The sequence below is a fragment of the Haemaphysalis longicornis genome, unplaced genomic scaffold (genome assembly GCF_048455015.1).
Source record: "Haemaphysalis longicornis isolate Haplotype H1 unplaced genomic scaffold, Haemaphysalis longicornis Haplotype H1 scaffold_3, whole genome shotgun sequence".
NCBI lineage: Eukaryota > Metazoa > Arthropoda > Arachnida > Ixodida > Ixodidae > Haemaphysalis > Haemaphysalis longicornis.
The window spans coordinates 55,870,138-55,884,269 of record NW_027526335.1 but is presented as its reverse complement, the minus strand read 5'-3'; the positions used below and the strand labels follow the sequence as shown (position 1 = coordinate 55,884,269).

At 45.5% G+C, this 14,132-nt stretch overlaps 1 protein-coding gene across 1 annotated transcript in view; it reads left to right on the top strand.

The window, feature by feature from the left end:
* Positions 1–6,570: 6,570 nt before the first annotated feature.
* Gogo (thrombospondin-1 like protein golden goal) overlaps positions 6,571–14,132 on the top strand; it is a 99,499-nt gene continuing 91,937 nt past the window's right edge. Inside the window, exon 1 of the mRNA XM_077703183.1 lies at positions 6,571–6,823. The gene's annotated coding sequence lies outside the window, so the exon portion shown is untranslated. The remainder of the gene's footprint in view (positions 6,824–14,132) is intronic.

The window sequence follows — 14,132 nt, the reverse complement described above, 5'->3', positions numbered from 1 at the left end:
CTGCAAGAGGCGGAAAGGGTCGACCACTTGTTTTTTTTAATTGCACAAGGGCTTCGAGACACTTCAGCAGACATCGATGACACACTGATATCTGGGAGTCAGCACAGGAGACTGACTTGCAATAAGGCTTCCGACTACGGATGCTAATCACCTTAAAAGAAGAATAAACTAGAAACAAGCTACCCAGCAAAAAGAAGAAACAAGTCCGATTCCTCTTTGCTCAAACAAAAGAAAAAGCTATCGTTTTGCGTAGGTGCACTTACCTGAACACCAGACAAAGGCGGCAAAAAAACCGGTGAAAAGTCTGCAATCGGAGAAGCGAACAATGCAACACCTGCACGACATAAATCAGTCGGGAACTAGAAACATGTTGTATGCATGCGTGCACGGCACCGAGAAAAGGTCGTGCGCTACGCACAGAAATTTTGAGAATTCTCTAAGGGTGTATCGGCTTCCAGCGCCCCTTCTCTTCATTCTAAGTTTCTTTTTTTCGCCAGACAAATACTGTGCTTTTACACTAGTATGACGATTGCATGTGTTGAATTACGAATATTTGTGCCAATTCAGGGCGTTGTACGGTTGGGGACTTTTCACGAGTTTGTTTTGTTCGTGTTTCAATTTGTCATTCCGGGGCATTTTTTTTATTTTTGTTTCCGTAATTTATTTCTTTGTTTCTTTATTTATTCTGAGGGCATTGTATTATGAGGGCATTGTATTAGATAGACATCTGTGCTTTTGTAGCTCCTTTTTATTTTATTTAAACCTTAAAGCTTTTTTTGTTCGGTATTTTATTGTAATTTCCCCCGACCAGTTATGTCCACGTACACTTTTATAGCGATTAAACGCGTTACCGCCGCTAATTGTGCATGTTTGAGCAGATGCTGAACGTTACATGGTTGGTGCTTTTTCGCAGCTTTTTTTTCATGTTTCGGTTGGTTTTTTCGGGGCTATTTATATTTTTCTCTTTGTCGTGTCAAGGTGTTGTATATGATGAACACCTTTGATTTTGTTAGTTCATTGATTGTAAGGTCCAACACGCCGAAGCTACGCCTGGGCCATGACGTGCGCCGTAGTAGAGGGCTCGGGATTAATTTGGACCACCTGGGAATCTTTAACGAGCGCCTGACTCTAGACACACGTTCGTTTTCGCTTTTCGCCTTCATCAGAAAAGCAGCCACCGCTCCCGCTACATTGGGCTAAGCAGTAGAACGCCATATTCATTTTATTTCTATTTTTGTTCTTTTACTTCATTCGATCAATTATCTCCATTTACACTGTAGCAAAAATTACATGGGTTAACCTCGCCAATTATTTAATTTTGTGCAGATCCAGGAAGTTACGCGGTTTGGGTTGGGGTGTACTCAGCAAAGAATGCTACGCCTTCAAAAATACAGGCCGGCGATATATATAAACCTAAAGAATAATCTGGCGGCTAAATAAATGCTGCGCCAGGCCTATTGCATTCTACACTCTAAGAAGTTCTCGTAGGTCGTTTTCCCCACAGCGCTCCAGAATGACCAATTGAAGTAGCCTAGTGTGCGAATTCGACGAATGACATGGTCGAGCATTCGATTCGAGTGAAAAAGGGCATCTGCGCAGGAACATCGCGCACTACAAAACGCCACTCACACCTTGTTGTCCCTGCGCACATGCGCTTTTAATGCGTAGCATTCTTTGCCGAGCACCCCCACAGCCCGGACCGTGTAATTTCCACAAGGATCCACAAAAATCTTCATTTCCACAAAAATGCAGATTTTGCAGAAGTTTTACCTTTATTCGTTGTAATGGCGTGAATGAAGATAATTGGTCGGACAGAATTTTGAAAAAAGAAAAATAGAAAAAAAAATTGAACAGAAATAATCTGACCAAATCAAAAATATGCATCTTATACATCTCTCCCCAAAAAAATGAAGAATAAACAAAGAAAGTGCGCAAAAGAACCTTGGAAATACAAATCAAAAATTGCGTAAACGGATCAACTCTGCAGTAAGCCTTCCATCTTCAGGAAAAAAACGTAGTTATTAACTAAGTTAAGGCATTTTATCGCTATAATAATGTAAACTTAGTTGTAATAATGTAAACTTAATTGGCTGTGTATCTGCTGCTTTCGTTGCAAATGTCGACAAATGACTATAGTCTATGTCGACACCTGCCAAGTAAATGCCTCCCTTCGCTTTCCCGCTCATCTCTCATGTTGTTCCTCTTGCGTCGCGCTCCTCCCAAGGTAAACACGATAAACGTTTGCTCAAGTCAACTTAAATTTACCGCGTTCCACTGATCCAGGCCGGGTGCCTCGATTGCCAGCGCTGCCGTATACGGCGGAGACGCGCGTGAATCGAGGCGCCCTACTTCAACGTTTATAGAACCGCGTTGCCCTAGTCCGTGCTTTCCAAGCAAAACGTGGAACCTACCTAGTGGAACCTTTCGTAACCATTGCCGCTTGATTTCTTAAAATGCCGCCAGAAGCTATGGTGGCGCGGGCGACCGCTGCAGGCTAAAGGGGCTTCACTGCAGGGACAGTGTGAATTATTTTGTAGCGTAAGCTACACTGGCCAACGTTGAGCAGTTTCGCGTGGACCCTGAAGGGCCGTGCTGCGCAAGCGCGTGGAGCGTTGGATTCGATTGTATTAGATTGTATTAGATTTGGATTTAAATTTGGATTGGACTGGACTGGACTGGATTAAATTGGTTTGGATTGGATTGGATAAATTCAATCCCATTGGAGTACGGGTGTGTAGAGAATTGGGTCTGCACATTCGCCGGTCTGCGCATTCCAGAGGAGTAACGTCATAGCTGCAGCAGACGCACTGGCGCCGGCGCGTGCCCAGCTGTGCACCTCCGTTGCGCAGTAGCCAAGTCTGATGCTGCGCCGGGGCCGCTTGATAGCCGTTTCACGTGGCTGCGCATGCACGAGGAGCAGAGACTGGACTGGACTGGACTGGACTGGACTGGACTGGACTGGACTGGACTGGACTGGATTGGATTGGATTGGATTGGATTGGATTGGATTGGATTGGATTGGATTGAACTGGACTGGACTGGACTGGACTGGACTGGACTGGACTGGACTGGATTGGATTGGATTAGATTGAATTACTGATAGCTCACGCAACGTATATCATGGCATAGCCGAGCTAAGCCACTGCTAATTTTTTTCTGCAGTGGGTGTAGTATTTCTTTCGCACAAATGATGCATCTATGAATTTTTTAAAAATGAACACCAAATATCCCTTGTGTATCAATTTTCGGTCTTATATTTGCGTAATGTCTTTTTCTTGATAAACAAGGTTCACATGGTCATATAAACCGGACTTACACTTCCAACTTTGGATGTGAGTAGGTAAGACTATTGTGCAGGCCTCGTTTCACTTTGGACGGGTGGCTGAATCGAGTCACAGACAGACAGACAGACAGACAGACAGACAGACAGACAGACAGACAGACAGACAGACAGACAGACAGACAGACAGACAGACAGACAGACAGACAGACAGACAGACAGACAGACAGACAGACAGACAGACAGACAGACAGACCAAAATGTATGGGTTTGAGTAGCCAAAGAAAGACTATCGTCTTTAAAATAATAAAACAATCGAACGCCTTTCGATACTCATGTATAGCCATAGGCTGTAAAGAACTCGCACTCTCAGACAAGCGGCATAAGAATGCTACGCATTAGTAGCCAATTCTCTGAATTTCCGCGGATTTTTTCAGTCAGATTATATGTTGAGCTTCGTCATTCGCCGAATTTTCACACTTGGTCACGTTACTTGGTCATTGTGGAGCGCTGTGCTAAAGACGACCTGCGCTGAAGACGAGACAGAATACGTGAGATTGGTCAAGAATTTATGGGTCAGTCGATCGCCGGCCAGACAAGGAGGGCGACCAGTTGTCATGAAAGAAAAACTGCTCCAGGTTACCGGGCGTGAAGAAATTATGGGCCTCCTCAACTTGCCAGTCCTGGACTCACCGCGGGCAGTCCGACAGCTGCCTTCGCACCAACAGCCCCATAAGAACACATGGGAAAATTGAGCGCCGGATCGCGTCTTCGGCAGTCTGCGGCACACACGCCACACCCAAACGTGCGGTATGAATGAAGCGCGTGCAGGGTGAATGAAATCGCCTTCCTCCGTGCTAGGAATGCCATAATCAGCTTTTGTTGGACTGGGGCGCTATCCCACAAGGCTAGAGTTTGACCGACTGAAGTGCCCGAGTTGGAATCAAGTGAAAACCCATTAGATTCTCTCTCTAGTACCTCCTAATCTGGATGCGTATGATGGCATGTTCATTGCACTAATCCACAATGGTAATAAATTCTCCCAAAGCCGCACTTTTGATAGGGTAGACATTAATCCAAATATCGCCCTCCTGACTCAAGACCGCTGCACCCGAGAAGGCTGTTTGGCTAAAGCCTAACCGCGATAAAGCTAACCTTATATTCATTCTTAAGCTAACCTACGAAAACGTAGACTGCGCGAAACCTCTTCCTCAGCCGGAGCTAACACTCCCCTTTAAAACAGCAAGAAAACGCCGCTTCCCTCTTCATACTCTCAGCCCCCGTAACAGACACCGTTTCCTGGCCAGACTGAATAGCCCATGTAACATTTATTCTGCGGCTGTCGATATTTTTAACCCCTTACGATCCCTTTGACCATTCAGACATTTTCGGACTATAATCTCCACATATCTCTCATTACATTACTGATTTTATTGTTCCGTTGGACGGAATTTATTTTTCCGTTTGGATAGTATTTTGTCTTGCTGTGTTCGTCGTTTGCTGCTCATTTCAAGGGTAGTTCTCTCTTTAAACACTGGCCCGTACTGAGTTCGTGTGCTCAATGATTACTATGACGACATCATCCAGGGTCTATCGCTGGCAGCAACAATTTACTCAGCGGTGCATGAAAATAATCATAAAGACTAAAAAGAGTCTTAGGGCCTCGGTATTGTTATATAAGACCGCCGATATTGTCCCTGGATACATGTCTTTTTAGCAATGCACTTCTGTTTAGAGGTGAAGCCAAATGTAAGAAAATCGGTGCAAGCTTGGTTTTTGTAAGCAGGCTTTCCCACATTGTGTGTTGCGAGGTGGAGCATGGTCTTCTGCGTAGGGAGAACACTTACAGCCCCACTTCGTAATCTTTCTCCGGCACCGCCGCCTCTTTCGTGAGTCGTGTTTAATCCTCCTCGACGCGCGCGGCGTATCTCTCCCCTGACATTGCGCTTTGCCGTGTGATCTTCGGCGGCCACCTGCGCGGAGCACTAGAGCCTGCACCGTGATTGGAGTAGCCGCGCTGTAATAAACGTCATTGTCTTTATCCACCAATGATTGTGTTTTTCGTCTATGACGAAGAGATTGCGCCACTCTCCTTATAATTCAACACAGCAAATCTCCAATATAGTTAAGCCACAACACTGACAATCTACCGAGGGCGACAGCTTCGCTGGACTGCCCTCTTCACACGGGGAAGGGCTCTGATTTTTTTTTGTTGTTGTACCATGACCGGATCACGTTTCATTGTATGCGTGCATGCTAAAAGTTTTGTGTTTTTTCGCCTAAGTACAACAAGGTCTATTGGATGTCGCTGAGTGTGCGAATAACTCTTTGATTGATTGATTGATTGATTGATTGATTGATTGATTGATTGATTGATTGATTGATTGATCGATCGATCGATCGATTGATTGATTGATTGATTGATTGATTGATTGATTGATTGATTGATGCAAAGAACTTATGTAGCCATGACACTCATCAAATGTACATGACGCATTGTTGTTCTGCCTAATTCTTTAGTGCATTCCAGACGTTTGTTTGAGTCGATGAATTTTCTAAAGAGTTCCCTGCGGTTGCTTGCCTTGTAACAGCTGCGCCGCAGGATTTTCTCCAGCTTCCTGTCTTTCATGCCGGGTTCGCCCTTGGCCTCCTCCCCCACTTTATATAAACAAAAAGTCACTATTGTTATTATTATTAAACTCTAGTGGCACGCGTACCTTGCTGGAAGCATGCGTTACAAACAGTGAGGGCGCCGCGCTGTTCGATACTTTATCCACTACCCCAATTTGATTTCATCGTATGAATACATCTAAATAAATAGCTCTGTTTTTCTCTCTTTTATACGCTATCTCCCTCCACATATCATTTTAGTGACATTTGAACTACCCGCGAAGCTTTCCATATCCACGCTCATTTATTGCGCGGCCCCCGTTAGCTCCCCGCTCATCATAAGCAAAACAGGCGTCTCATCAGGAACACGCCAGTGCGCACGAGGAACGATCCCCGCTCGCTCGCGCAAAGCCGCGTTCACGCGGGGAACTTCAGTTTCCAAAGCTCCCCCACCCTCCGTTCGAAAACCGCCCCAGTTGCTCGCGTGCGCGAGCGCGCGATCCCTTTGAAGGCGGCAAAAGCAGCAGAGAGCACGCTCCGGCGCGATCCCCCACGCCACCGCCGCCCTCCCTTTAATTGCAACCGACCAATGGCGGGCCCCCGGCGTTGTCACGTGACCATTCACCGCCTGCGACAGGTGTTTCCCCGCGGGGAAGCCAGTTGTCCAAGCGACGCCAACTCGTACGCTTCACGCGCGCGCGTGCGGGTGCGCTTTCAATCCGAGAAACGGCTTGAGTGAGAGACATTGTCGATGAATTTGGAAGCGGCTGCATCATGTGCCGGCTCGAAGACCTTTTACGTGAGGCGGTGATGAGGCAGTGCTTCTACTGCTTCGGTGAGCGCGTCTTTGTTGAGCGATGACGCTCGCGTCCCATTGGATTTCCGCGGCGCGGCCGTCGATCCCAAAGTTTGAATCGACCGGACCGGGCCCAGGTAAGTTGAGCGTAGGTTCTCTCCTTACTCTGCACGTGTGCACCTTCGCCTATCTTTTGGCTAATGGTACGAAGCTGTGCTGTGCCAAAACAGTTTCACGGAGCCTCCGGATGTAGCCGCATAGTCGCTTCGCTACCGTAATGGATTGCGTTGTTTGAGTTCAATCGAACGGTGATTTAGCTGCATCCTGTCGCACCATTGGCGAAACGTCCCGCCGTTAAATCGACCCACGGATCATGAACACTTCGGGAACTTTATTCAAGCAGCAAACCAACTTTTTCAAAAGAGAAACCAACTTGGAAACAATGCTTTGTTGCACAGCGCTCTAGCCGTGCGGAGAAAGCTACCCTAAAGCCGCGTTTAACCACCTCCGTTTTGGTGTCGGTTGGTGTCCCGTAGACTTCTTAACTGCACTATCTATTATACATGTTGCACCGCACTGTATTACGATGCTGCGCCATTCACTGCATTATGTGCTGGCACAGCCATTATGGTTCTCTTTTTTTTTTTCTCTAAGCCAGTGGTTAGTTTCACGTTTATGCTCGATTCTTCATTCCTAGCATTTTTAGGCATACTTTCATTCTTACCTGCTCCTGCAGGTTACTTTGAGCTTTAATTTAAAAATGAAAATAACTCAAGTGGAACCAAAGCTTGCACGTACCACCTAGGGATACATGACTTCGTGGCTAAAACATTAATATACACATAAAGATTTTTTAAAAACCATTAGGCTAATTGTTTAGAAAACCGTATTGTGTCTTGTAGCTTTCTCGGCCTTTAGTTGGGAATAGAAGGTGCTGGTTTCGCGGAGAAAAATAAATCATAAAGTATGTGTAATCTTCTCATTTTTTTGAATCAATCCCTTTATATGCATCGTCTTCCGCGCCGTGAACACGAGGCGCTTAAACGTCAGAAGTCGTTGACCAGGCAGTGGTGCATTCTAGGCGCAAAAGTGAAACTTGCCTTCTTTTAAGTAAGTATACGCCAGTGTTCCTTGTCACGTGTTGTAACAAGCTTCGTTTATGGGCTTTTGCAGTCAGAGCGGTCATAAATGTACCACTGAAAAAGGTCTGACACACGGTGGTTTCCTCGCTAACTGTTTCCCATTTTATGTTCGATCGAAGTGCTGTGGCCACCGGTATATTTGTAAATTAGGCACGTATAAGCGTATCGCAACATAACTACATGATTTTGCTTTTAGCGCCCGGATACGTGCCTCCGAATAAATAGTTGTCGTCTATGCTTGGATTTAGTTCGCCCGTTCTTTTCTATCATTTTTTATCGACAGAAATACGTTCACTCCATATGAGGTCGGCCTGAGGCCGTGCTATGGATAAGACGACAATGACAGTAGAGGTATGGTCGATTAAGAATTAATTGTAGAGATATTTATAAATAGAAAGTGTGGCGAAACCGATGAATGAATTGGGTTTTTTACATTCAAATACCGAAAAGAACAATTTGGTATGACAGATTGATGAAGTCGCGTGTTCTTCTCCGAGTTGAAAATAGGAATTTTAATTTGCAACTTGCTAACTACTGATCCTTTAAAGCTGTCATGGAGTCAACACGCAACTCTGCTTCAGTCAAAAGATAGCGTGGCTGAAGAAAAAAAGTATGTCGCGTTTAATACGAACTGCATATTAGGTGGTGGCAGCTCGTAGAGGTATTTCCGGGTATTCGCTAATTGATGTCACTAGGAGACGTCCCCGACCTGCCTGTACGGATTGGCTGAGGCTGTAAAAACAAACGAATAGTCTATTGAGATGTCGTGCTAAGAACGTGGCGTCATCGCTAAGTGGCGTTTGTAAGAAAACGACACAAAAGCACTGACCCTATTCCGGCTGTGCGCTGCCAAAGCCAAATGAAATGTCGGGAATTCAGTTGCGTGGTTTGTCATTGACACATTGAGAGTTTAGCGGGACTGAAGTGGTTGAATTCAGGTATACACCTGAGGCTGATGTTCGTCGTCTGAAGCACGCATGGAACTCATGACCACGCCACTATGTCCAGCCCGCTTTTAACGAACACATCGGGAAACAGAAATCAGTTCATTATATTTGTTTTTACTTATGTCTGAACGTAAAATATATGTGTACGAATGGCAACGGGAAATGAAGATTAGTTCTTTATAGCCGGGATTTTGTTAAAACCGGTTTCGCCATAAGTGGGCTATGCTGTGCTACGATCAGTGCACTAAACGCTGAAAGTCCCGATTTCCGCCGCCTACCGTGTATGCATTCGGATGTGGTCGTTGGGACTACTGCTGATTAATTGATTAATTTTATGCTCCGTTAAATACGCCATAAGAATCTTTAGTTCATCATAAGACTATTTAGGAAGCGGGTGGTTTGAAATGCGATATTTTTAATGCTAATTTCTTTCCAATGAACGCTTCATATTGGACCGAAGAAAATTGTAGCATGTTAAGAACGAACCAATTTTTGGAACAAAGAAAAGTTGTGTGTTCCCTTTTTTTGTCCGTTTAAAGCAACGGGAAAATGCGTGGCAAACAAATGCGACCTCTTTAAACGTGATAAATGGGGACTTGGGTGATGACGCTTCTTTTAGTGTCAATACAAGAGTAATAGCTCGTAATTTCGTTTCATAAAAACCCTGCAAGCTTACAGCTTTTATATTCCTCCTACACTGCTTCCATTTGCGCATAAAAACCACGTCTTTAAGAGGCTTCGCAGGTATTTTCGCGTCTGCCTCTTTACGAAGGAGCGTGTGTAATAATGTGGTAGCGGATAACGACAGCTACTATCGTTTTGGCGATTAAAATGTCTAAAGACACGATATATGGTGAATTATTGTGCCGAATGACAATAAAACGTCGATGTGACGAATTTATAGCCTTAATAGCAGTATGAGAACGACGTTCACTCTCGTTTCTTGCCGCTTGGTGCTGCGGTGCGTCCGTGTACGTATTAGGGTGCCCCGATGCCAGCTACACATCGAAGCATTCTAGTACGCATACATAGGGCTTGTAAACAGAGAATCACACCTCCTCTACCCGCTAAAAGTATTCTGTAGATACGCAAACTTTAAGTGATGGGGGTACGTAATGGATGTCTTTAAAAGGATATTGAAGTGAATTTTTCGAAGTCACATTTCTGGCTGTATTGCGCAGTTTAACCCACTCAACGTATTATTTGACTATTTAGCAGGTCTTTAGTTTTGCTGTAATTGGCTTTGGGAGATAAACACCATGCCACGCCGCTTTCTTTCTTTGCTAGAAAATGATTTACGTTAAGCCCTTCGTAATAGGCCTGCTATGTTTATATTTGTTATGTGTGGTGAAGAATGGGTGAATCAGTTAAGCCTGAAAGTTGGGCTAGTTGGTATTGACTTAGAACCATTTTACACCAGCGAGAAAAGACAGGGACCCAGAGAGAAGCAAACAGGACAATAGCTTGACTTCATCTGAATATCTTTACTTGGGACACGTAATATATGATACCGCTAACAGACAAGGCTAAAAAGAAAAACAAACAATCTTACAAATGAAATGAAACGACATAGCTTAGCAATTCGATGCTTAGCGTAAGAGCGATGCTCTTCATTTCATTACGGCAAAAGAGCTAAGCTCCTTGCAAGGGTGCATGCGCGTGACGTAGCTTGGTAGTGTGGGGTGGCACGCATGTATGACTGTATGTTGTTTCATTTCATTTGTAAGTTGTTTTTTTTTTAGCCTTGTCTGTTAGCGGTATCATATATTACGTGTCCCAAGTAAAGCTATTCAGTTGAAGTCTGGCTATTGTCCTGTTTGCTTCTCTCCAAGTCCCTCAATTTTTTCGCTTGTAAAATGGTTCTAAAAATGGGTGAATGCCTCGCTAAAATGGAAAGCACTTAAAAATAGTTGCTGCCTAAACAGAACGAATATGTGTGCGTTTCTACTATATTCCTCAAAAAGTGAACCACTATCCCTAAATAGAACTGCCTGACAAATTAAACTTTTGTGGCGTCTTTAGGGACGCTGCTCGCCGGGATTCCACCTTAAACACATTACTCCATCGCCTGAGTGTCCGTAGCCCCTTACCCTGGAAGGTCTACTGGAATTAAGCTTTCCCTACGCGTGCATGGCCCGAAGGTATCTTTACAGCTATTACCCGAAGCTCGCATTTATACAGTGCGCATTTGCCGCGGGCTCTAATCAAGTGAGTGGCGAAGCACAGCTCGGAGTCGCCTATTACTGCGTCTGTCCGCTAACAAATGGACGGCTCAGAAATGATGGGGACCGAAGGTCCTCGCTTCATGAAAAATTCAGTTCTGAGCCCGCGTTTTCGCCCTCTCCCCACGTATGAATGGGTGCGGTCAGAGCTCGTGCCCCGCACGCAGGCTTGAGTTTCGGCGACAATGCTTTCGGGCCACGCAAGTTAAGAAGAAAAATTACGGTTGCGCGAACCACGTGGGCCCTGTCATCATCGATTTCAGCCAGGAGATATGGGTATAAAAAGGCTCCCGCACTGGCTGCATGGCTTGGGGGGAACAGCGGCACTCCTCACCCCTTATTTACGTGCTCAGCTATCGAGCGGTGCAAATAGGATTCCGCCCTGGGCAGTCCGCGCTCCCCGATATCCCGAGATCCATTCAAGAGTGTTTCCGGTCAGCCGCACGTTGTACGCGGACGGTAGTGTCATGAAATGCGTACACCTTGACATGCGTAAGACTGGCTGAGTTAATAGAGGCAGGTGAGGTTGTGTGTGTGTGTGTGTGTGTGTGTGTGTGTGTGTGTGTAGAGAGAGAGAGAGAGAGAGAGAGAGAGAGAGAGAGAGAGAGAGGGGGGGGGATGGAAATTGCGTATGAAGAGAGCCACTGTTCTAGTCGTTGCGAAAGAATTGAGGGACAAACATAGGGGGCTGTTGGTCTACCGTCTAATTTCAACGTCAATTATTTCACGTGACGACCAACCTATTATTTTTGAATCCAAGAAAGACACTAGTATTGTTATTTCAGTTACATTAAATGACAATGCACACTCTTGTATCTTCTTGGATCCACCATGCGTTCCCGGCAAACATTATGTTTGCAGATGATCTTTGAAGGCTAGGCAGGACGAGTGTCACAGCAGTTCTTGCCCGAGACGCCGAGTGCATGCGTCAGGCTTGACAGCACGCAGCGTTTGACGCCAGGGAAGCCGAGGGTAATGTCCGTGGATAAGGTGTTAGAGTTCCGCCACTGAGACACACAAGTCAGCAACGGCGGCCATTTTGTCGTTCATCAGTGTTGCGAGATTGCCGCATCTACGACCTCGCCGTTAACTTCGACCGGGTCTTTTGTTAACAGCAACACCGAAGGTGCAGCGAAACGGCATCTTTGGACACACTGCTGCTGCTGAAAGGCTGTTACACGCGTTATATTTGATTCGCACATTCGGAACGGCCTCAGTCGCGCGCAGCCGCAGAGCAGGGACAACAAGCTAAGCCTACCAGAGTTGACCTACTAAAACGCATAAACAACAAGATGGCGGAGCCCACGAACCGTAGTGTAAACAGATGTCAGGTAGTGCGAACTGACCAATGATCATGGCGGCCGCGCAAAAGAACAGGAGAAAAGATTGCGATACTCTGTACCCTTATCTGGTGACACTAGGCGGGCGACACCGACAAAGTCCGCCGAGACAACGGGGAACATTTCATACCCTCCTCCATCACCATCTCTAGTGGTTTACAGCAGCTTTGCTGGACTGCCACTTTCGCAGGACGGGATAACTACCAATTTTTGTCCTCTCATTGTTGCTCAGAACGTCTAAAATGTAGTTTACTCAGGGCATCGTCAAAACTCTTTTTGCGCATAAGCAGCCCCGCAGAAAGCAAATTCAGTGAGATCATGCACTTATGCTTTTTTTTGGAAACATTGTCGAAGTCAATAAAGCCAGCGAGACAACGGATTCCATCTTTGGAAGACGCCACCATCGATTTTGTCGTTCCGACATTCGCACGCGTAGTCGCGTCGTTGCCCGTCAGTTGTGGTTAAATATTTACTGAAAAGATATACACTTGGACCTGTTGCCGGGGGATCATATGCGAGGGATATGGGCGCGTCTGCCACTCCCCTGTGGATTCCTGTTTCCAGGGCGAAAGAGCGGGGAATAAAACGTACGCTCCTTCTTCGGAAGAGATGGGTTGACATGTATGCAAATACGCGGAATATTTTCGCAAGACGGTCGAGAGGGACGCCGGGAGGTCTCGGAGGTGAATAGGAGGAGGTTTGAGACGTAGGGAAAAAATAGGGAGGGGGGGGGGGGGGGGTTGGGGGGGTTAGAGTCGTGGAGCCAGATTTACAAGAAACCCAATTTATCTTTACTTTTATTGCAATTTAGGAATTTATGAACTCCAGGGCGCAGTTTGGCCGGGATCAATGTGGTCGGATGAGCGGGTGACAGATACTGGAGTTTATTTGCATTTTCGTTTTCTGAACGGTGTCCGGATTTTCATGAGCATCTATCGCATGCATCTTTCGGTCTCATCGCAGTGCTGTCGGGTAGATTACTGAGAGGTTCTTGAGTGTTGTGCAATTCGCTTTCACAGAGTTGTTGAAGGTTAGAGCTGCCTCTGCAATTTGAAGCTTTGTAGATGATTCTACCGTGTTCTAAGACACCAAATCCGTCAGGCTCTAATTTTACGGGGAGTAATTTTTTGATGAAGAGATGCACACAATTTTTTATGGCATTCTGCAAAATATTTTCGATGAGTTCGGAAGAAAAGCGAGAACTTGCGAGTGCCAAATGTGACGTTTGTGAAGTGGTTCTAGAAGGTTTTCGCACGGGGCTTTTGAAGGAAGTTTGATATAGACAGAAAACGAAAACACAACAAAAACAATTATGTGTTTCTGCGTTTGTTATTAAGTGTTATAAATTAATCTGCAGTCCTCACAACGGGGCATCTCATATCCCAGGCGTATACTCAGTGATTAAAACCCCTATAACTTCAATATATTCAATACTTGATACTTCTAAGCTTGTGGGTCCACATAACATCTTATCTAACCTGGGACCATCATATTGATACAATAACGAGGAGGGTATTTAAATCACTCTAATTTATTAGGTGCAATCTGCATTCAGCTAACACGCCCACAAAGCTTCTGGCCTACCAAACGCTAGTTCGATCAAACATAGAATATGCAGCGCTAATCTGGAACCCCCATCATTCGTATCTCGTAAACAACCTTGAAGCACTCCAAAATGAAGCTGTCCGATTGATTTTCAGGAACTGCTCGCGAGCAGAAAGCATAACAGAAATGAAGAAATCCCCAAACTTACCACCTATACAACAACGCCGCCTTCATAGTCTTTTCGATCGGT